The sequence below is a fragment of the Nyctibius grandis genome, chromosome 5 (genome assembly GCF_013368605.1).
Source record: "Nyctibius grandis isolate bNycGra1 chromosome 5, bNycGra1.pri, whole genome shotgun sequence".
Taxonomy (NCBI): Eukaryota; Metazoa; Chordata; class Aves; order Nyctibiiformes; family Nyctibiidae; genus Nyctibius; species Nyctibius grandis.
Window position 1 is genome coordinate 38198978 of NC_090662.1, and position 24234 is coordinate 38223211.

Here is a 24234-nt window from a genome sequence, read left to right on the forward strand (position 1 = left end):
CAGAAGGTGGCCTATGTGATTTACCAATATAATTCTAACGATAATACCCTATGTATTTGCTGGAGATGAGGAGCATGCACACCACACCAGCCTGCACATAGATATGAGATAAGTTTGAGTTACGTATTTATGGAACAGAAATCAGTCCAGAAAAAAGAAGACGTAATCAGAATGTAATCTTACGGAGGCCAGAATGACACATAATCATAAACATGCACCCTTTAGATCCAGACTCTGCGACTAGAAGACATAACCTGTGATGTAGCAGAGGAACCTAAGCTTAGAAGCAGATCTGTAAAGTTTTGGGTTCAAATGAAACTGCATGACAAGTGGCATGTGGGGGAAATGAACTATTCCATTAGGAAACTTACCCAAACAGTTAGTGGACAGACTCACAGAAAATACCATCAGGCATTCAACATTTGCAGTATTTTATTTTTCTCTGGTGAAAAATAATACATAAAACTTTTTCCATCAATATCACTAAAAAGACCTCAAGCTTTCATCAACTGAAACAGGAGAGTGTATAACATGCAACCTCCCAGAAGTCCTTCTCACTATTGAATGGACACATAATTAATAACCACATGTGTGTCTTCTTTTCACACACACAATAGATAGATAAGTTCGTTTAATTTCTTCTTTACAATTAGATCACTGAAAAACACAGAATGCCACCCTCCCATACACAGACACATACACACACGCTCATCCAACTCTCAACCTTCGCCAGCTTCTTGAAATTCACATGTAAATTATTAATTACTATCACTAATACATTTTTAATTCTTACCCTTAGAGTGTGGATATGAACATTTTTACTTTGCATAGCGGGCTTCCTACATTGAAGGTGCTCCGAGACTGGAAGGATGCAGAATGATGAGCGGATTTTTCTTTAATCTGCAACAGGGAACCGAATCACTTCAGAGCCTTCATTCTGCAGCACTCGCAGAGGAATGCATCCACTTTAAAAACCTGATACCACTGCAATCAAGGTCCATGTAAAAAATAAAATCATACATCAGCTTTTAGTCTGAGGGCTCACAGTAATTTTTGCGACTTCAAGAAGGATGCAGACACTAAGCTGTATCTAAACTTGTGCAGACTGTAGGCCAGAATCACACACTGTTATAACTGCAGCTATCTTATGTTCAGTCTCAGCCTTGGACCAGAAAATGCAAAATGCAATGAAACACACAGCAACAGTAAGTAAATTAAGACGCATACACCTTTCCTAGAGAGGGTGTTCTGAAAAGAGGCATAGAAAGAAACTGCATGAGGCACACATGTATGTACAGAAAATGCATATGTCTATGCAATGGCTAACATATGTTAATATAATCTACTATTTCTATAGAGATATGTTAATATATGCAGTAGTAATATAAATACAAATTTATTATATATATACAGAATACATCCATTTGTACTGTATGTAGCACCATACTATACATAGTGTGCAATATGTACTATGTAGTACAGCAAATACTGTGTATATGACATACCTTATCATATATCACTGTGTAAAATTTATTGTCTGTAATATATATTGCATACATTTATAAAAAAATCAATACTTATATCTATATAACTATATATTTATCCTAGTTAAGGCACATCAGTGGAGGAAATCATAGAATCATAGAATGGTTTGGGTTTGAAGGGACCTTAAAGATCATCTAGTTCCAACCCACCTGCCATGGGCAGGGACACCTTCCACTAGACCATGTTGCTCAAAGCCCCATCCAATCTGGCCTTGAACACTGCCAGGGAGGGGGCATCCACAGCTTCTCTGGGCAACCTGTTCCAGTGTCTCACCACCCTCACAGGAAAGAATTTCTTCCTAATATCTAATCTAAATCTACCCTCTTTCAGTTTAAAACTGTTACCCCTCGTCCTGTCACTACCTGCCCTCGTAAAAAGCCCCTCTCATGCTTGCCTGTAAGCCCCCTTCAGGTACTGGAAGGCTGCTAGAAGGTCCCCCTGGAGTCCTCTCTTCTCCTGGCTGAACAACCCCACCTCTCTCAGCCTGTCTTCACAGGAGTGGTGCTCCAGCCCTCTGATCATCTTTGTGGCCCTCCTCTGGAGAGGCTCCAACAGGTCCATGTCCTTGTTATGTTGGGGGCCCCAGAGCTATAGAACTATGAACAGAACCATGCAATGAAAAACAGGTACCATTTATATCTTCATGTATTTATTTTTCAGCTCCCTTTGAAAATTATTTTCCTAACATTCTATAAAACAGTATGTGAACTTTAATATTTCACTGTAAAAGACAATGTAACCGTGCTCTGCTTTTTACAGGAACTGTCTGAGGTCCTATACGGCCTATGATTTTCCTCAGGGCATACAAAGTGTTTGAATATGGAAGACAGCTTAACATCGCTGTAATACCAACTATACAACTTTGATTTCAGCACTAGCAGCTTCTCAGTGAAAGATCTTACATCACATTTCATCCTGATTTACAAATTTTTGATCCTGTAATTGTGGGCCTGGCTGGAAGCGACAGTGAGTTTGACCATGGGCATCTGTACCCAAGCCTTCTTTGCTTGTATGCCCAAGAGTCATTGCTTAGTGTTTGCTCTTCCCTTCGCTTGGCTTAGCAGGCCCCTCGTGTATGCTTGTCAGTCTTCCAAAGCCTGTAGTGCAGCCTGTTGCCAGGACAGACACTGTGACTGTGGGGATGCTGGTCACAGGCTCCCTTCACACACTTGCACAAGAGACGACTGACACCGCTACCTAAATTAATGCAACTGCGACTTCCACAAGCTGCCTTGGCAGTCACCATGGATGCTTGCTCCTAAAAACGTCCCTGGACTCAGATATGTAACTCAAGTATTACTTCACTTACGTAATGTCACAAAAATGACTGCAAACTGTTCAGTCTGTTTCAGGAATAAAAGTGTTTTCTGTGTCTACCAATGAACTACTTACTGCTTTTTATGACTACAATGCCAGGATCTGCCCAGAGACTGTAGCGACCTGGCTGCTTTACAAACACGTGACAAAGTATTCTCTCTTGAATCTGAAGAACTTGTAGTGGAAGCAGATGATACATAAATTGTAACAGTAATATCCTAAAGAAAGAAGGAATGATAAAATTACTGAGATTTCTGAGTCTGTGTCTTCTGGTTTAATGATTATAGTTTAAAACACAGAATAATTTTTAACACTTCTCACATAAAAGCAGATTCATAAGCAACGAAGCCAAAGAAACCCGATTTCTATGAATTTGTGCTTCAAGATGGCAGTCCTCTGTGGATGGATTCTTTGATGTGTAATAGGTACTGTCACTCATGTTGCAGGTTTTTTTGAGAGGTGCCATGCTCCTTTCCAGTTTATTTTTCAAAAATTTTTGTTCGTTGTGGCCAATGCTTGCTAAAGGATTCAAGTGTTATTAATGGAAAATAAACAGAGAACCCTGTCAAGTCCTTCCCTCCTTCACTAGCAGCTCAGCAAACTGGAATACCCCCAACTACAACCCAAGTTCTCTCTCCTCCTGTCCATGCACACAGCCAGCCTCAGTTCCCAACACGTCTGTGAAGTTCCTATTCATAAAGCTCTCACTAAACAAAGTACATGCAATAAAGTTTAAAAAAACCCTCACATGATAACCACATTTACTTTTGTACATATTTTGCAACATGTCAACAACTGTAATTACTCCAGCCTCCTCACACTACTTTAAATGTTGCACCTAATGTGCAACCTTTACCCATGAGAAGAGGCATTATGGTAAAGGCTTTAATTATGTAATTATGTGATTATGTTCTATCTCTTTCCCTACAGGATTTTAGCCTTAAAGGCAGAAGTTTTGGAGAATTTAGTGGCCACTTTCATAAATATGTTCATGACATACACAAAATAGTTTTTGATTTTTTTTTTTTTAGGAGAGAGAAAAAGGGGGCAAAGGGAGAGGTGACCAAGATTTTAACCGAGAACTCATTGCAGACTAGCCACATTTCAGTTCCTGCTTCAGAAAACTAAGTTCCTACGTTTTGCACAAAAAGATCGCTGCGATGTTTGTTGGTTGTTTTTTCCTAACAAGCAAACTGCTGCGCCTTCTTGTAACCTTCCCGTGGGACAGCGAGTGCAAACAGCCTTATAACGTGAAATACTCGGCACCCTCAGTCCCGAAGAGGAGGAGAACAGGGTGGGGCCGGAGGAGGGGGGGGGGACCAGAAGCGTGGTGAAGAGCGCGACACGCGGTCCGTGCCCTTCTGTTCCCCAGGGAGGTCACGGTGCCCCGCCCGCGCCTCCGACCGAGGAGGTCCCCGCGCTCGGCGGCTCCGGGACCCGCGGCGGCGGCCCCGGGCGGGCAGGTGGGCGGGGAGGCCGCAGGCGGGGAGGGATCACGCCTCACCCCGCCGGGCGCGGTGGCCCAGTGCTGCCTGTCCGCCCGCCCGTGCCCCCCGCCGTAGCCCGGCGCGGTGCGTCCCACCTCCCGCGCTGGCTCCGTCTCCCCGGGCCGGGCGCCGCGCCCCCGCCGAGCCGGGTTGGGCAGCCCGGGAGGCGTCTCCTCCGCAGCCCCCGCCCCCCCGCGCCGGTGCTGAAGCGCCTCGGCCGCTCCCCAGCAGCACCCCCGGGACAGCGGCACCCCGTCGGCCCCGCAGCAGCACCCGGGCCTCCCTCCCTGCCGCCCGGCCCGGGCTCTCCCGCCGCCGCTGCTGCTCTGCTGCCGAGGACACCACATGGGAAATAAATAAATTAATTGCCCCACTCACCCCGCGGCAGGGAGAGGAGCCGGCGGCGGCCGCGGGATTAGATCCAGCCCGAGCTAGAGACCAGGTAACGTAACCTACCCGCCAGGAGGGAGGAGGAGGAGCAGCGAGGCCGCTGAGCTCGCCCCCGCCGGGGAGGGCTCCGGGGGACGGAGAAGGGGCTGCCGCAGCCGGGGCGCGCCGGCGTGGCCCCGGGCTGGCTGCGTGCGGGCGGCTGCCCCCGCGCTGTGCGCGCCGCACTGTCAGTCACACACACACAACGAGCCGCCCCCCATGCAGGGATGGATGGATGGACGGACGGACGGACGAAGCGTGGGGCGCAGCCACTGCCCCCCGTGGGCGCTGCCCCCTCGGTACCAAAGCAGCCACTGCAGGGAGATGCCGCACGCCTCGCCGTGCCACGCCGGCCCTGCAGCGAGCCGCGCCCAGCTGCCATCCGGGCGGCCGGCTCTGACAGCGGGGCAGGGAGGAGGGCGGCGGGGCCGGGCCGAGGCCGCAGCTTCGGGGCGCGCGGAGCGATCCCGCCCCCGCGCCGCTGCGCGCATCCCCGCGGGGCGGTGAGTCGGGGCGCCGAGGCCGCCGCCCACCGCATCCCCGGGCGCTGAGGCACCGCCCGCCCCGAACGGAGCCGCGGCCCGAGGCGCCCCCGCCTCGGGGGCCGCTCCGCTGGAAATGTGGGCGGGGAGCCGCGGCGGCTACAGCAGCAAATAAAAAACCGTGCTGCCGCGCTTGCCGTCATCAGAAACGGGCCTGCAAGAAGCGCTGATGTTACAGCTCTGCGGTCAGGATGACCTGGGGAAGGTGGGTCTGGATGGACCCTCTGCTGCACCATGCCAGCTGCAGCACTGGTTACCCTGCGCTGGGCTGCTCTGAGCCCGACAATGCTGGCGTTATTATCTCCAAACATTGCTGGCCTTAGTTAGTAGTTGTGTACTCAGCTCCCAATGTAACTGGTACCAGAGCCAGGAAAATACTCCTTTTCCATCGTTCTCTTTACTTGACCTCAGTTAGCACACAGTGGACTCAAGGTCCTTGAAGGGAATGGTTTGAAGAGTCTCCCTGCCAAGGGACAATCGTCCTGAGAGAAAGAGAGTTCTCTGTGCCTGCAGAGATCTCTGTGTCCTGGGTTCGTGGTTGTTGAAATGGCCCCTACAAGACACTGAACCCATCTTGGAAAAGACCGAGAAGTTGCCCTGTTCACATTTCAGAGACCAGAGTGTCCCCTGGTGCTACTGGGAGAGCACATTACCTCTCAGTCCTGCAGGGACGCAGAACTGACGTGTTCTCCACTGCTTTTCCAGTCAGGTGGACAGGAAAACAAAACAAAAAAGAATAACGTTTAGAAATAGCTGTATTTTTAGATGCCAGACTGAGCTTTCAGTAGAGGAGCCTTACTGAAATTATTACTGAAAGCTGTTTTGGGAGAAAAAAAAAGAAACTGTAGGAAGCTGCTGCCTCATGGAGGCGTCCATTCTTGTTTCATTGGTCTCTATAATAATCCCTTGTGTTTCCATAGTGACGTCCATCTGTGGCCCCCAAGTTACTTACCAAATAGTAATGAAATAGGTGCTTGCAGCTTCCGTTGCAGGAATGGGGCCATAAACTTAACAGCACACCAATCAAGCCAACAAAATACTACCTCAGCTCTGTCTAGATGAATCATGATATGAAAGTTGGTCTTCAAGCCAGAGGGATGTAGACTGATATTTAAAGGAAGCAGAAAACTGACAAATAGTTCAATAAAAGTGGTAAATGCTTTTATGTACAAGTATTAAATCTGAGAATAATGTATAAGTGATGCCCTCCTTATTTTTAGACAGCTCTCTCCTCTCTCCTTCCTGTATTGTCTGCTAACTTTGAATATCATACTTGAGAATGAGTGCTGAATATCTGCTCCTTCTACACGGTGGAATAAATTCAGAGAAGAAGTTATGCTCCAGATGTTTCTATTATTTGTGCAGTTTATTATAGAACTGGAACTTCATGTATTTGTGAGGGCCCAGCAAGCTTAGCTTGCAGCATACTGTTTACAATGTAAATGACTTCAGAGCAAAACAGCTAATAATTTTGACTAGGCAAACAGTGGCTGGAGGTTATGGATTTTCTTTTATGGCAGCAGTAAGTGATTTTGGTTAATGAAGTCAGCCTTATTTTATTTATATGATGGAGTTGTGGAATAGCCTAAATATCAACTGTGGTCTTCATGAAAGGTCTTTGTGGATGGCAGAAAACTAAATTCACATGTTTTATGGATAGGAAAACTCTTTGGATTACATAGTGATACAACTGATCTGAACAGGTATTTTACATGTAAAGGGGGACACTTTCAAATATTACAAAGGGAAATATCAAAGCAACAGAGTGTAGTTAAACATTGTAGCTCTGCAGCTGTAGTGAAGGGAGGTAGAATTCTGTTTCAGCAATTTGCAGTGTAAATGAATGCATCATTAAGAGTATATAAAGAAAGTCTCCTTCCAGCTCTTTAACCTAATTCCATCTCTCACTTCTCTGGAGTATATGTTGGATTTAAGCTCACTCAGCTCTTGCGATGGCAAAATCCTCATTCTAGAACCTGAGTTTTATGGAGGCAGGAGATCGTTTGGGCAGCCTTAAAGCAAATGATGTTATTTATGGACAGGCAAGTTAAGGGAGAGAAAAGAGCACTTCTCCTTGAGTCACAAGCTGATGTTTTTTAAGATGTTTTTCTTTCATTACTCTTCTTTCTTGGATTTGGTTCACTATGTCATACTTCTTTATTTCTTTTTGTATGTACATATATATATTTCTGGCATCCATTGTTTTTCTTCACTTTAGAAAAAAGTCCTCTTTGGTATCCTTTGTTTCTTAAGTAAATTATATTGTCCTTTTTTTTATGATGAGCAGGTGGTTTTGCTTCCAGTAACTCTGGTTATTATTGGACCCCTTCCAGGTCAAGAAGAGACTACAGCTCACCTGATTTTTTTCCTATTATAACATCACAGGATGCTCTTGAAGAGTTGCATTTTCCTTAAGGAGATGTTTGCCTAAGCAAAGATGGTATCAGAATATAATTCTCAATTAATTGTATCCCTTACACCATTTGCCACGTTAAAGCTGTCCTTTTTCTTATGCGAGGATCAAGAAAAGAAGAATGTTCTTGGGCTATGCTAATAATCTGTGCTGTTAAGTGAATTTTATGTTTCAAGGTCGGTATGATTATGAAAATGTAATTCTCTTTTGATTTTTATTAAAAAAGGGTTAGGTCGTAGCTGTTAATCATTGATAGAGAACGTTACCAGCTTCTGCGTCTGTTCATGTAATATATATGGCCTAATGTTTGCACAGCACCAAGGAGGAGGTTAGATACGAAAACAGGACCTCATTGAACAACTGTTTTATGTATCAAATGAAAGTGAGAAGCAGGCTGCGCCCCACATACGCATCTCAGTCCAAACCTGCATTCCTTGACTTGCATGTATTTGTGAGCTGTTGTGCCAACTTTGATAATTTTATTGTGAATCTTGGAACATTTGAAGCAAAGTTTGCAGTATTCAAACAAAAGTAATTGGGATATAGGAGTAAGGAGATAATAGTCCATGACTTAAGGAATAAAGGATGTTGGACAAACTGACTGGGGAGCTCTATTTGGCTTTACAATCTATCACATATTTCCAGTGTTTCTTATAGCTCATGGTCTTATAGTCAAGCAATCAAAATAATATTAAGCTTTTATTGAAGATCAAATGTCTAGCTAACCAGATCATGGTGGCTGACAAACTAAAAAGAGTCTCAGTTTGTTTTTTTTCCCTTGCAATCTCAAGATTTTTAATTCGTAATACTTGTGGCTGGGGGCGGGGAGGTGATTCTTCACCACCAGCTCGTTCTTTTTTGATTACATTTTTAATTTTAGTTTATGCACTGTCTTTAAGTAGTTCCTTTATTTGTTATTTTCAAGGTTAAGCCCCCAGTTACATGCTAATATTTTTTTATTTTCGGGACATGGTGCTTTCCTGTCTCATGACACTTGCAGCAATATGTAATCAGAGATGTGAATTAAGAGCATTTGCTGATAAAAATTAAATAAGCATTTCCAAAAGGATATTAACAAAACTAGGGCAACTAAAAAAGTTCCCAAAAATGAAGGAGGAAAATTAATGGAAAAGAATGGGGTCTTAGCATGATATGCTCTTTTTCTTTGTGGTTGTGAGACTTAAGAAATGGAATTAATGTTAATTCACAAAATCAAGAAGCACTAGAAAACAAACTTAAGCCTGATTTTTGTTTTTAATTTAGCTGTTGATGCATTTTCTTTTAACTTGGTGTCATAATTATTGAATGTGACGTATTGAATGTCTTTCAGTTCCACTCAACAAGAAATCAGTGCTCTGGATAATAGTGTAAATCATATATAATTGGCTAATAACTTTAGACTGTAGGAAACTTGTATTTTTAAGTCAGCTATTGACAAATTGCAGAAAGCCCAAACATTGTAGAAGTTGGAATATTTAGAATAGGTGGATTTGACATTCTTTTCATATGGTTACTATGAAAGATAATGAAAGCAGAAAACTCCAAGAACTGGAGTTGCCCAAATGTGCAGGATTGTTTAAACAGTGTTCGCTTTCTTCCAGCCTAAATATTTGTACCCTCAAAAGAACACTTTCCAGTTGTTTTGACAGCAAGCTTGGTAGTTATTTCACTGTTATTTCTCTTTAAGGTTTTCCAATGGAGGACTCGGCTGTAGGTGGTGATCAAGGTGCTGTGGGAACATTCAGAAAGCACGTTGCACAGAACACCTCCTGTATTTCATGTCTTTTCTTATCTTTATATATTTTTAAAAGCTCTGGTCCTTTAGAATAGCTCATCTTCCCACACCTGCGAGCAGACTCCTGCTGCAGCTTCAGGCATGTCCATTGTGTAGTGCCCTTCCTATCATATGGTCTCAGTGACAGCAAACTGTTGGCAGCACTCCCAGTTTGGCACTTAGGGATCTCGCATCTGACAAAGAGTTGTAATAGCGTTCAAAATGTGTTTGGCATCAAAGAACTCTAGCCATTTGCTGCCACTGCAGTGGTGGTAATGACAGTGCGATGATGTACGTTGCCTTTTGCATGTGTTCTGTGCAATAGAAATTAGTAAAATCAGTCACAAAACAGCACTACATCATCCCAAAAGATAGAAAAGACTTTTTTTTTTCATAGAAATAGATTAATTAAGATTTTAGCATTCATACTTGCCACTCATCACTTAGACACTCTTGTAATCTATGGTACAAGCAAAAAGGAGACAAAAAAAAAGATGAAACCAATCTGTATTAGTATCAAACTTACAGCGTCAGCTTCAGACTTGTACTTAGTGCTTGTTTTCTGAATTCAAGAAGAACTAGGAACAAATGTGTATTTTACAGTGCTAAAAACATGTGAAGAAACAAGCAAAAAAGAATTTACCATTTCTGTGCTGACAAAAATGGCAAAAGCATACATGCAGAATGCATATTTGATATTTTTAAACATCAATTCCGACTGTAATGTATTTTATTAGTATTGCAGATAGAGAAATGTACTCACTTTCAGCATATGCTTTTGAAATCAATTGTATTAGAAAGTTTTTTTAACATTAGAAATGAAGTGCTTTGTGGCATTTTTTTCAAATCTCTGGGATAATGATATAAATATTTGGCGGTGAAGGTTAGAATTTTTAAAGTGACACAGGACTATGTTCAAACTACCAACTGTAACAACTTGGCTTCTTGGAGACATAGCTGCTTTTCTGTGCTGACCTTATTGGGAGATGGAAATTGGAAAACTTAAAATGCAGGACGTCTCAACAGTTTGCTATGCTATTGAATTAAAAAGCCATAGGAGTTGCGATTACTAAATTGGGCTCCTATAGTTTGCATTCTTAATATGGCCCTCAGGGCAGGTCCAAAAAAGAAAGAAAAAAGAACAATTTAATGATGTGAATAAGCTCCAGAATGTAGGTGTCTGATTTCTTAACAGCTGGAATTTTACGTGTTAAATTCCTTGACGATTCTGCCTTTGGTGAGTACTCTCCACTGAACAAATGTTTTCTAGAAGTTATCTGCTTTTGCATGCTATGCCAGGGATGGTTTGGGGTCTTAAACTGGGTACTGGACCCTGTGTTCTCAGCAATGCCTCCTGGTGATGTTAGAAATGGAACTTGGTGAGCTATAAGCTGCAAACTGTAATTGAACACTGGTTTCAGAGGCAGAGAAAATGTGCCTAGGACAGAGACTCAAGCTGGCTGAGCAGGGGGGTTGCGTCTGGGAGCAGGTGGAGAGAACAAAATAGGCTGCGGAGGGAAATTGGTGCTAGAAGCTGAAGAAGGCAACGGGCCTGTCATCCCATTACCAAACCCTTTTTAAGATGTACATCTTTATAATAATTTGTACATAGTGTTAAACTAAAGGCTTCCTTTCTGCCCTGAGGAATTTATAAGATCTCTGCTCATTGTGTCACACAGGGGTCCTAACTCCCTGTCTTCCCTTAGGCAGCCTCTTTCCCTTCTTCTCACCAATGCTACAAAAGGCGAATCAAGGGACTTAATAGCCCGTGATTAGATGCCACAACACCAGATTTTAGCAAGGAGTGAAAAAAGCTTGTGTATTTTGAGACCTCTGGGCTGTATATTTAAGGAAAATAGGTAGAAAAGAATATGCCATAATAGCCTGTATTTACAGTAAAGCATGAAGTATGCATTGTATTTTTGAAGAATAACAAAAAAGGAGATCCTGTTTTCTTGTTCTTGTGCAGATATAATTATGTTGGCTAGAGGCATAAGGTAGTTTTTGTTCTCATGTTTTTCTGATGTAGTTATCCAAAAAGAGGTGTTTTGATGTAGTTATGCTGGATATGAGGGTGCTTTATTTCAGTTTAGCTTATTTCCTCATTCATATATAACAATACTAGAGCATTATGAGAGCTGTGCGTGGTCTGTCTCAGTTTTAGCTCTATTATAATAGTGAAAGAGGTTTATAAGCAAAGCTAATGAATATAAGGGGCAAACTCACATGAGGCAGAGAAATCCAGGAAGGGCATTTAAAACTGAGACCTAAAAACATTGTGGTATTTTCTCTCAGTCAAATAACATGTCAGTATTGCTTGACTGGCATTTCCTCTGTTTCTGTGACTCCAGGTCCGAACTTGATTTCCCTTCCTCCTGTTCAGTTCACCTGGGTTAAAAAGGGTTACTCGTGGTTTACACCCTGTAGTGCTTGAAGAGACTCTTTCAACTGCTTCTCAAGACTCAGTTAGTTAGTCTTTTGGATCACTTGCTTTGACTTGCCTGATTAGTTTAAATGAAAATTATTTCTCATAATGGTTATCAAAATGATTTTTCTGTTTCCAAACAAATACTTTCATGTGTCTGTCTTCTCTGTCCTTCTCTTCCCCTCCTTCTTTCTGTGAGAGCATTTTCCTTCTCCCCATTTATTAGAATACAAAAACTCAAGGTAAAAGATCAAGTTACTATATTCTGCTCTGCTCATCCTACTAGCATACCAGGTTTTCCACACTAAAACTGGAAACTGTCAGAGACATGCTCACTTGTAGGACAGCTTTCATATGGCATAGATGATGCTCCTCCGTAGTAACCAGTATTTATATTTTATTAATGCTATTTTTATCTTTAGAGTTACAAATGTTTACATTCTTTACCCTTCTGTTTTTTAATTCTGCCTTTCAGGTGTTATGATTAGGGTAAAGGAAAAATGTACCCTTAGAAAAATGACAAATGTAGAAGGTGAAAACAGAGAAGAAGGGAAAGAGACATTAACCTGAGGACATACTATTATTTTGAGGAATTTCACAGAGGCAAATATCTTCAAGCTAGCAGAAATGGAATAATGTGTCATATTTTCAGTCAGAGTGGGTTTAGTTGTATTCATATTTTTTAATTTTTATTTTTTATTTTTGAGAAAGGAGTAGAGAGAATGTTGGCCTTTGCTTTTATTATTTCTGTGTGCTAATTGTAGGCCATAGCAAGGTTTTTGTTGTTCATGAATAGTTGTGTTGTCTGATCACCAAATGGGTGTGCACTCTTGGCAGTGCTGTTGTGTATACCAGTATATCCATCAAACAAGATGTTAATAAAGAAATTAATATGAAATATGAGAAAAAGTTAACAGACAATTGAGCAATACAATTCTCAAACATTAATATTGCAACTTTGAAAATAAAAGGTGAGAGTTGAGTGTTATAGTCATTGTTTAGCCTGGTGGTTGAGGATATCTTGACTTCCAGAAGCACTTTGCAAATAATGTAAAACACATTCAAAACCATTACACTTAACACTGTAAATTTAAATAAAGGCTAGAAATATAATTTAGATTTACTTGTGTAATGATGGCCTGTGACCTCAGCGGGAGCCTATGTGGACTCCACAGTATAGATTTGTTCAGGTGCTTTAGCAGTGGGTGGGCCAAAAGGGGATTGTTCCTACTTACGGCTTGTACAGCACCGGGAAGCCCCATGCCAGCCTGCAGTCTGTTACCGCGTCCCAATATGCATGTTTAAGTTGATCTGCACATGCGCAGGTGACTCCCTCTCATGTGTGCCATGAAAAAGGAGCTCTGACATATGAAATGTGAATATGTCATGTATACATGGCTGTGTCTGCTAGTACCCACAAGCATAAGGGAGTGTTGATCCAGTTTATGGTTTCCAGCTCAGAATTTTTTTTGTGATTAAAAAAATAACAGTGGCTTCCACTGTTATGCTTAATACTAAAGCTGTTTGTTTTATGCAACCTGGAAAATACAGTCATATTGTGTTCATTATGTAATAGGATACAAAATCCTGTCCTTTCCACAATTAAAACATGTTCTTCTTCTGAATGGGATAGCATAGAAAGGTGTTAATGAAACAAGATGTTCTTGTTTAACTAGGTAATCAGTTTGCACTTCTGGATATACTCTAGCATTGCTGAAATATTATATACCTAAAATGATGACTTAAATCATATTGTTCTCAATACAAATGTATTTTAGCTATGAGGCCATAATTTTTTTTCTTGTAGGTATTTCCTGAAAAATTAGCAAAGCTATTGTAGTTGCCATGTTGAAGTTTACTTTTAAAATATTATACTTAAATTACAAGTCTAAGAGAATAAGATTCTTAAAGAATACTGAATGATATGTTTTATTGAGGATCCAGAATATGTTTTTACCCTTAATAAGGTAGTTACAATTTTTTTCTTTTTTTTTTTTTTTCTTTTCCCCCATTTACCAGTTTTATCCCAGGTATATAAATACAACACTTTTTGTATGCAGCACAATAATCTTGTGAAACCTAAATTAGCCACCTAAATTAGGATCTTTACTTTCAGTGTTGCTGGATCCTGGGTAAGTAAGTTGTTATCTCTTAATAACTGAAGCTTAAATCCTACTTTTAAATCAATCCTGTCTTCTAACTAACAGTCATACAGGATGAAATCAGAAGTTATAAATGTATGCTGAACAGCCTTTTTTATAAGTACTTTGAACAGCAGATATAGTTGTTTTACAAGCAGAGGATCTTGCATTCTAGTGTAGTCTCAAAGAAGCATCTACTTGCTTCTCATTATGGCAACTGAATATATGTAAGCAAGGAAATTTCTAATAGAAATAATTGTATGTATATATACAAACACAGAAGCTGATACGCAAAACAGGAAGAAATATGTAACATGCTGCATACTAGGAGACAAAGTGGGGAAAAGAAGGAAGCACTGGAAAAAGAAGTGTGGGTAGATTGGTTTGATGTTTCATAAAGTTCTAGTGTTGCAGTATGGTATTTACAGCCTATATTGATCTGCTATGAGTACCATAGATACATGTGGATGTATCTTCCATACGATCCTTTTGACTCCTTTGCAACACTCCTATGACCAGGTGCATAGAAGGAGTAGTGGATACTGATGGATAAAAAAAGAGGGGTGTTTCATACAAGGAGAACAGTGTAAAAGAAAGCATGGGACTGAAGGAGGGGAACCCGCATGTTGGCAATACAGGAGTGTGAGGAGATGTAGAATCTGGACCCAGTAAGAAAACAAAGGGATCAAATGTTTGGAGAAGGCATTTCACTGCCATTGCTTTGCCTCAGCACATGAACTGTCAGAACTGAACAGATGATTCCTTAGTCAGCATTTAAGAGTAAATTTAGCCCCCTAAAGAATGAAGGACTCCTGTAATCAAGGAAGTTTTTACTCATCCAACCAAAGTAGAGCAGGTTCTGTTTTCCAGTGCCAAGTGGCTAAGGTTGTTTGCTTCATAGCTGTTCTCGCTGCTCCAAAGGCGAGTTTGAACTGTTTGGTCAATCCCTGCTGGGTTCATTAACTTTGTGTGTTTGTTTCTGTTACCCCATTGAGAAGGGAATGGTTTGTATTTGTGTTCCTAAAAGACTGGACCTGAATTATTTAACCAAACCCCACTGAGCATGGAACCTTTTGTATTTGGTTGAACTCGTGCTCCCAGGGTCATTTTCATCTGCTCCTCTGACCTTGCCAGAGGGAATTCCTGTTTATTTCTTCATTTGGTAGAACTGTTTGTCTGGGCCCTGCTGAGGATAGAAAAGGGCTGCCTACTTTCTGCTGCAAACGGGAGCCATGAGAGATTATCACTTGTCCTAAAGAGAGAAGAGCTTATGTGAGACTTTTTTTATTTCTTTTTCTTTTTTTTTTTTTTTCCTTCAGATAATTGGTAATTTCTTGTCTTGGAGGGTGTTACAGTAATTCTTCAAGCAGGAGTAGGAAGGCTGGTGACAGCAGTGAGAAGACACGAGTTCTTGAAGGTAGAGAAAGAAGGAAAGGTACGTGGTATAAGCTGTCAGGCTGCTGGCCTTTATTTCTCAGGCAGTCCAGCAATGCATCGACTTGTTTTCTGCCCTGCTTTTGAGGAAAGCCATAGTAGCGTGAGCTACGTAAAAAAACCCCTCTGTGCCTCAGAGTGGAGGGAATGCACGGTACTGTCGGAGCAGTGGCTTCAATTTCAATCCCAAAATGCAGCAGCATAAGTATTAGAGCAGATTGTGCCATTCTGTTGTGGACCATGGGCTGACTTTTGAGAGGCTGTTTGTGCTACTTCTGGGTTATCATCTTTAAAAAACTACACACATGCACAAAATAGCTGCTGGAGAGCTACAGTGAACCAGTATGTTGATCTGAGTCCTTTACCTGGGGTAGCTAAAAGTGTTATATTTATCTCAAATAGAAGTACTAAGGGTGGCTTGAAAGAAGCCAATTAATTCAGAGAGCAAAAAAGAAAAGTGAGCTGTAAGGGAAAGGTGCTGCTGTTGCAGTATTCAGGCCAGCTGGGAGTTGCATAAAATTTATCTGTCTCCTGAGGAGCCTCAGTTGGCAGGATTTGTGTAGATTTCTGCCCATAAAAATAAACCTGCTTTACCCTGGTAGAAACTACAGCCAAGAGTTGATTCCTCGGGGGTGAAAACTTCTGCCAGCACAGCTGCCCCTCTAGGCAAAGTAGAAGGACATTGTACTACACCCTTTAATCACTATGGGTTATATCTCCTTGTCTTTAAACAAAACTACTTGATCAATTACTAAATATTTTTATCACTATGCTTATATGCTAAAGTAATATATACCCAAGTAAACTGTCATGTTCCCACTGTAATGTACACTTACATTTATTGCTTACTTGTATTAAATGCCTCGCTTAATCATGGTCCAAATTTGTCTGAAAAGCTGAGTGTACTTCCAACAAATATAACACATATTTAGGAATTTATATATCTGTATGTAAGTCATAAACTTTCAATTTGGAGACCATCTTGCATTTTCTTACAGGCTGGAAACAAATATATTTTTCTTAATAATTATGCAACTACAAAGATTTGCTAAGTTAAATCTAAGAGTTACAGGCTTTCACCTGACGTATACCATTAAAAATTAAGATGCCAGTAAAGGCAGTAGTCCCAGTCCCTTCAAGCTCATTTTCCTTTTTTCACTTATATTTTGCAATGTCCTCACTGCATCCTTTCCCCTCTGAAGAACACCATTTATTTTCTAATACTCAGTAAATCTCATGTACACACTCAGTTCCACTGAATTAGGCTCACATACATTATCTGATCTGACTAGAAAAAGGTATTTTTCTACTGTAAGAAATACACTTGCCCACAAATAATTTATGAAAGAGAAAACAAGGGATTTAGTGTAAGAATCTAAAGTGATCTGAGTAAAACAGAAAAATTGCAAACATATATTAGTGATTTGAACATATGTTGTTTTCATGAGCTTCTACAGTGTTTTAAAAAAGTAAGGAAGTTAGTGGCCAACTTTATACTTCTTTATTTAAGACATTAGGTGATATTCAAATAATCACGGCTGAACTCTGCACTGATAGAGTTACAACCATCTGTACCCTTAAAAATTATTTTGAAGGTATTGCATTCTTTTATTTTGTGTATGATTATCTGTACAATCATATAGATATATTTAAATACAAGATAGTGAGGACGACTGAAGGGAAATCAAGGCACCAGGGGAAACATGAAGTATCAGTCTTGTGGTGAACAAGCCTTAAGTCAGTTATGGAGTAGTTTTTCCTTACCTTGGACTTTGTATGCTGGTAAGTTTTTGAGTTACTAGAGCTGTTAGAGCAAGCGAGGTGAGACCGCCAGCCTTTGAGTTTGGAAGATTAGAGAGGAAGAGCAGAGGGAGGGCAGTGAGTGTTCCCATGGAGCAGTGGTCACCATTGGAGTGGGCTGGCAGACTAAGGGGCTGGTGGGGGAGCATGTGTTTTTGACTCTGTGGCATTGCAATGGCACAGGTAGTACAGGTAGTGAGAAGGAAACTACTGACATTTCTCTTTAGCCTGTGCGTTTGCAACTTGTGCACGGGCAGTTTTTAACCCACCAGTGTGTCTGGCTCATTCTAAAGGGTGGTGTACAAGAGGGGAGAGTTATTGCCATTTTGGAGACAGATGAGAAAATTTCTGTTTCACATTGCCCAGGTACAGCAAGTCTGTCTGGTCCTGCTGTTGTCCGTTCATGGTTCCTTATGGTTTTCTCCATTCACTCCTTACTGTCCCTTGAAGCTAACCACTGCAAAAGAGTGCTTACAGAAGAATCAGGCAAGAACCAGCCCAAAAGGCTGCGTGTTCACACAATGTTGGGCAATGTGTCAGCATACCTTTCAGATTTGCATTTTCTTCATACCTAACACACTCAAACTTGTGCACTGTCACACCCCATGGCATATCTTATTACCCAAGCTCTTGTGTATCTGAAGTTATCTAAGCCAACAAAACTTCAGGCCTGAATGATAACACTTTTTAAATAATTCACAGAGAGTAGTTTAAATTAGTATTGTCCTTTTTTACTGCAAACAGATCAACTATGGAATTCTTGAGCTTATTCAAAAAGTCTTGGCAGTATCTCTGGCAAACTGTTACTGTTTTTCTGGTCAGTTCTAAGCAGTCTCTGATGCATATTCAGTATCTGTATCATCAGAGACAGCCCTAGCTATTTTGTTGCCTTGAGTTAAATATATTCCGCTGCCTCTCCTCCAACATTTGCAAGAAATCATATTTAATACCAGGAATTTTTATTGAATTTTAGAATGCCACATATTCAGCTATTATGAAATACAGTCTCACAAAATTCCAGAAAAAATATGAGACAAAGTATTTATGCATTATAAAAATTAATGTCTTATTAGCAATTTAATCAATGCAGTCACAAGTTGGCTCTGAAAATGCTGCCTCTCCAATTCTGCATCTCTGGGCAATTGCCCAGTCTTTGCATAAGGTAAGCTGCCCTCTACATTGTTCTGTAAGGCATTGAACATTGTTTCAAGTTTTAATTGGATCATTTATGCAAAGACTTAGTTGAGTAAATTGTGAATTAAAATTTCACATAAGAAATTTTTCACTGTTTTTTTCTAACAAAACAGAGATTTGCTTTTGCTATATAAGGCTTGACTTGAAGATTTACTTTCAAAAAGGATAGTATTACTTGGCTATGGTATGTACATAAAGCATGAGACAGTTTATCTGCATCTTCCATAAATTTTCTTCTATACAGCCACAATAGCCACAAAAATGTTCATAATGCAACATTCCTGAGTTGCCCATTTTACAAACACAGCAACAAAATATGGGTATTGCAGCACATGCTTTTCAGAGACTCATTACTCAGCCAAACTGAATGTTATTTTTCTCAGCAATACAGAAAAGATTGCAAAATTTCAGATTTCAACACTCTACTGTTAAGCTGTGGATCTACTTCAAAGAAGATGGAAAGAATCCAGAACATATATTTTTCACTTTCTTATTTCGTAACAGTTAAACAAACAAGAAAACCCTCCTCTTATCTACCCCAAAACACTTAATATTTAAAAACATTGAACTGGAAGAAGGAACTGGTTCATTATTTCCAGTCCCTTGCAATACCAAGAAACTGTATTATGAGGTCATAGAGCTGTTTTCATCCAAATGCAGAGTTCAGTAGCATAAATATCTATAATTCAGCTAGTTATCTAGACTCACTTTATATAATAGACAGATATAGGCACTTGTAGGCCACGTATCATTTCATTATAGTTTAGATGTCTAAAACACATCAGTGAGGTATGTCTCAGAAGCTCATTTCTGCCCATTGACTATAAGTGGAACCTAGGTATCCCGATCACATGCACACGTCAGCACTGCTGATGTCTAACTATGGCTGTGATGAATCCCTGCCTTAAATCAAAAAAAGTCACAAATCACGTGTAATATCTTGCAAGTCTTTGTTAAAAACTTAGATCTTTCCTAAAATGTGAAAAGATAAAATTATATACTAGCAGGAGAAACAGGAGAATTGAAGATTGTCACCCAGTATCTGAGGTCTTGCAAGAGATTACACCAAAAGAAAAAATTCATACCAACAGAAAACAGTCTGTGACCAAAACTCCATTATTAGAACAAATAGCTATAAATCTTTAAGTACTATTGCTGCTGCTAATGTAAAGTATTCTTTCAAGGAAACCAACGTCCTTGGATTGTGATTGAAGGAAAAATTGTGCATAATATTAAAGATACCACTTGGCTGTGTGCAAAAGAGATTTTTTTTTAAGTGTCCATCAATAGAGACATTATTCTGGAACAGATGTTAGTGAATAGCAAACCTGACCTGAAGTTCAGATCAGTATTCAGACTAAATGGTTATGGTGAACTTTCTTCAGTTTTACTAGTTTAAGCTTATTATCCCCTCAAAAAACTGCAGCCTCTTTCTGGTCTCTGTCTCTTTTCCAGGGAGCAACAGTTAAATTTAATAAGTATGTGCCTATGTGTGAGTGGGCAGCAAGGTGCAGTAAAGCAACTACGTCTAGGCACCTATCTCACAGGAGCTCTCAAGTAGCTGGATTTGTATTATATTTAAAAACCCACTGCCATTATTCTTCACAAAATACACTGCCAGATTAGTCTCATATGGTGAGTTGAGTAATAGCCCTCTTGGTATCTATATGTTTTTATAGACAATGGTCCGGCAGTATTAACTTTTATTTTTGTCATGTTCAAGCTGACAGTGAACTGCAGGCCAGCTGACTGCCAGTGGCAAGCCCTGTGCCAATTAGCTCTGTCACTCAGAAGCACACTTTAGCATTAGCTCTGACCTTCTACGTCATGCTCAGTTCCCTGAATTTAGAAGATCAGCCTCGGTGCAGGCACAGATTTAAGCCCTTCTGTTTGGTCTCTGAAGTGCATGGACAAAAGGCGGCTATGGTCTGCCACTGTGATGCCAAGCTGGTGCTGTGCTGTGCTTGCTCGTGTTGACCATGCAGTCAGCGTCCCTAGAGGACAGCTGCGGGTTCACCTTCCAGGGGCATCGCAGTGGTACCTGCTGTTAATCTCTTTCTGTGGCTGCTTTTCATGGATGCAGAAATCTTGAGGCCAGAGGTGATTTTCTCTTCCCCTGCCTGGGGTGGGACAGGGATCCTGTGGAAGGAAGGGCCTGCCACTGAAGGGCATGGCAGGGGAAAGCAACTTTGCTGACACAGGTGAGAAGCTGTACCCGGGACTAAAGACAAGTTGTCAAAATCTAACAGAGGGTGTCCAGCACGAACAATGCCTCGCTTCCTATTTCTCTCCAATAATAGGAAACGCAATATCGTTACCACCACAGGGTCTCTGTCAGAGTTCAGCAGCCCATGTTTACTTCCTTTTTGTCCTCTTCTTATGTGCTTGTGTCAGCAAACACATTCCCTTCCTGCCGTTGTCCTCAGTGCTGAGACAAACACCCCTTGCAAGTAGTCCTCCCGGCAGTTTGGCGTTAGAGGCTTACCTATCACTGCCACATATTATCTCCAATATATTTCATCCTTCCCGAAGGAACCATTTCAGATTCAAATTAAAGTTTTAGACAGTACAGAGATCAATTAAATGATAATATTTTCTCATGATTAGGCTGGTCTTTTCCTTTAAGCAACTCTCATATTGGGTGTGCTTCCAGTAGTGCTAGAACTCGCCTCACTTTTCATGCAAGATTGCCACAGGTCTTAGAAATGCAGATCATCATTAGCATCATTATTTTCAGGTAAATTAAGGAATTCATTGAGAGAATTGCTTCTTTCCCTGTGAATATTCAGAGTGGTGGGTAATGAAAGTAACAGCAGTTTTCTCATAAAATTTGTCTCAGAGACTGCTTAAAATTCCCAAACAAAGCAATTCTAAGAGCTTTGAGGCTTTAATATCAGTTGCACAGTGAATATCTAGGACAAGAAAAAGTTTCAATTTTTTTAACCTGAGTCGTCAGAATTTTTCCATTTCATGTCATTGTCCAAGAAGGCCAACAGCATCCTGGCTTGTATCAGAAATAGTGTGGCCAGCAGGACTAGGGAAGTGTTCATCCCCCCCTGCTCGGCACTGGTGGGGCCGCACCTTGAATACTGTGTTCAGTTTTGGGCCCCTCACTACAAGAAAGGCATTGAGGTGCTGGAGCGAGTCCAAAGAAGGGCAACGAAGCTGGTGAAGGGTCTAGAGCACAAGTCTTATGAGGAGTGGCTGAGGGAACTGGGGTTGTTCAGTCTGGAGAAAAGGAGGCTGAGGGGAGACCTTATCTCTCTCTACAACTACCTGAAAGGAGGTTGTAGTGAGGTGGGTGTCGGTCTCTTCTCCCAGGTAACAAGCGATAGGATGAGAGGAAATGGCCTCAAGTTGCACCAGGGGAGGTTTAAATTGGATATTATGAAAAATTTCTTCACTGAAAGGGTTATCAAGCACTGGAACAGGCTGCCCAGGGAAGTTGTGGAGTCACCATCCCTAGAAGTATTTAAACAACGTGTAGATGTGGTGCTTTGGGATATGGTTTAGTGGTGGACTTGGCAGTGTTAGGTTAGCAGTTGGACTTGATGATCTTAAAGGTCTTTTCCAACCAAAACAATTCTATGATTCTATGGTTCTATGATTTGGCCATGCAGTTTCATCCCTTCCAGCATTTACTGAGACAAGGCAAGTATGGTGTGAGAGACTGGTGAAAAATAGCAATTGTAATGACACATACACCTTTTTCTTTGCTTCTCCAACAAAATAGTTAACATATTTTTTGCAATTAAAAAGGAAGTGCTTTTGGTGTGAACTTGTAAAAGCATTTTTTTCAGAATTCTTGAGTGAAGTTATAATCTGATCTAAGGTACAACTTGCCTTTTATGTCTGCATTTATTTTATCATCAGTATTGCAGATTATTTGATATTTTCCCTATATAAAAATGGTGAGTTTTTGTAAAATTGAAGAAATAATGGAAAATAATTTTTGGAGCTCTGAAGCAAATTCTGCATTATCTCCAGCAAAATACAGCTTTTAAAATAATGTAGTGGCTAGCATTGCTTGTTAATACAAAGAAGTTTCTAATTACTTTATAAAGCCAAATGCAATATTTTACTATGCCTGTAAATGGACAGTCTAAAAAGGTCTAAATTAATTGCATATTTACTGTTAATTGCTGGACAATTTTGTTCAAATGAGAAAGAAATTAGACTTTTGCAACATGTTAGCTGCACTGAGTGCCTGCAGTTTTGCTTTTAAGCTTCTGCTGATGATCTTTAGAGCTTTTTTATTACATTTTTAATTTGTTGAACAAAATCATATTAATGCTGATCTTAACTTACTATGTGTTTTAAAAGGCAGACTCAAACCTAGCATCTCAGTACATGCTGAACTCCTGTAGTGTTGGGCACAAACTATGTTCAGTTGTCCCCAGATATTAGTACTCATTTTAAAGGCTATAGCATCTAAATACACTTTTGAATGTACAGAGCATGATAAGGAAAATCCTGCAAGTCAGGCAAAGAAACTGTGAAAGAAACCCTGAACAGACGATGTAATGTTCATAGACCTAGGATGTCCTTCTCTGGAATCATGTTCTGAATATTGGACTTCACCATAACCTCTTGCGCCTCAGTAATTTGAGATGCTTGTTGGTTTGGCAATTGGTCACACAAAATAAACTGTCCAAACATTGTGTGTGATAATCAGCCAATCGGGTTTCCAAAGAGTCTTTAAGTGTTCCAACCGAACAAAGGCTGTGTATCTATCAAGTTCAGATTATTGTCTTGGACAGCAGCTCTCTGCCAGGTAATGTGCTGCTTTTCTATTTCCTTTTAGCTTTACTTAGTGGCAATAGGTAGTTTCAGATTACTGAGGTAATCCATGCAAAACTAATTGACTAATTAAATGCAAGACAAATCAATGTGCCAGCACATGTTGCACAATATTTGCTATTGGCTTTTTAATGATTATCTAGCATATATTGACAAAAGAGTGTGAAGCACTTTGAAGAAGAAATATTCTTACACTGTCTACTCCTAAAAAGTTATAACAAGGATTAATGACTGAATGGTGACACTCCCCAGTCTTGTTAGGCTTTATAGATTTGATTGACATTTTTTTTTCATATGTTTTGCCAACATTTCTGAGAAAATAAAGAGTTCAAAGATGAGTCTTCTAAAGAGAAACTTTAAAGAAAGGGAAGCATCAGTGTAGCTCAGGTCAGATTTCAGAACTAATGGATGTGAAATGTAAATCAGAATTAGAGTGAAGGGTGTGCTGGAAGTGGTTCTGTGGCTATGTGACTTGGAGTGAATTAGAGGAATGATAGCACAGTGATAAAGAGTGCAAGCAAAGTGTTTGTCAGAAACACAGCTTTGAAGAAGCTCAAGCAGCTCACAGCTAATATGGAAAAAGATGAATGTGGGCAGGAGAAGACTTGAAGACAAGTTGGACATAGCTGAAGTAATAGGCAAGTAGATGTTTGCTGTGGCAGCATGTGTGGGAATGAAGGCTAGAGCCTGGGCTGACAGGGAGAATTAACCCCATGTGTTCTGAAGTAACACATAATTTATAAATGCAATATCAATTTTACTTACAAGACAAGTCTTCATGATAAACATCTTATTTTCATAAGGATTTGGGAGGGCAGCAATAACATAATCCCCCTGCATGAAACTGAGTGATGGAATGAAGGCTATTCAGCCTCACTGAGCACTTACACAGTTGGTTCTTTTGCAGTGCCAGAGATTTTTATAATAAAGAAT

General features: G+C 40.6%; 1 protein-coding gene and 1 long non-coding RNA gene across 4 annotated transcripts in view; one reads left to right on the forward strand and one right to left on the reverse strand.

The window, feature by feature from the left end:
- Positions 1 to 414: 414 nt before the first annotated feature.
- Positions 415 to 5210, reverse strand: LOC137663363 (uncharacterized). Of its 2 annotated transcripts, none has more exons than XR_011048179.1 (4): positions 4806 to 5210; positions 2938 to 3080; positions 1940 to 2141; positions 415 to 984 (listed from the first exon to the last, which is right to left on the reverse strand). It is a non-coding gene; the product is annotated as an uncharacterized lncRNA (long non-coding RNA). The 2 variants fall into 2 exon arrangements; XR_011048178.1 differs by having other exon boundaries at positions 4728 to 5210.
- Positions 4561 to 24234, forward strand: part of SLC16A7 (solute carrier family 16 member 7) — an 83850-nt gene continuing 64176 nt past the window's right edge. The window contains exon 1 of one of the 2 annotated variants that reach the window (XM_068400523.1): positions 4561 to 4791. The gene's annotated coding sequence lies outside the window, so the exon portion shown is untranslated. Of the gene's footprint in view, positions 4792 to 15404; positions 15509 to 24234 lie in introns of those variants that run through there. The other variant, XM_068400524.1, reaches the window with a different exon arrangement.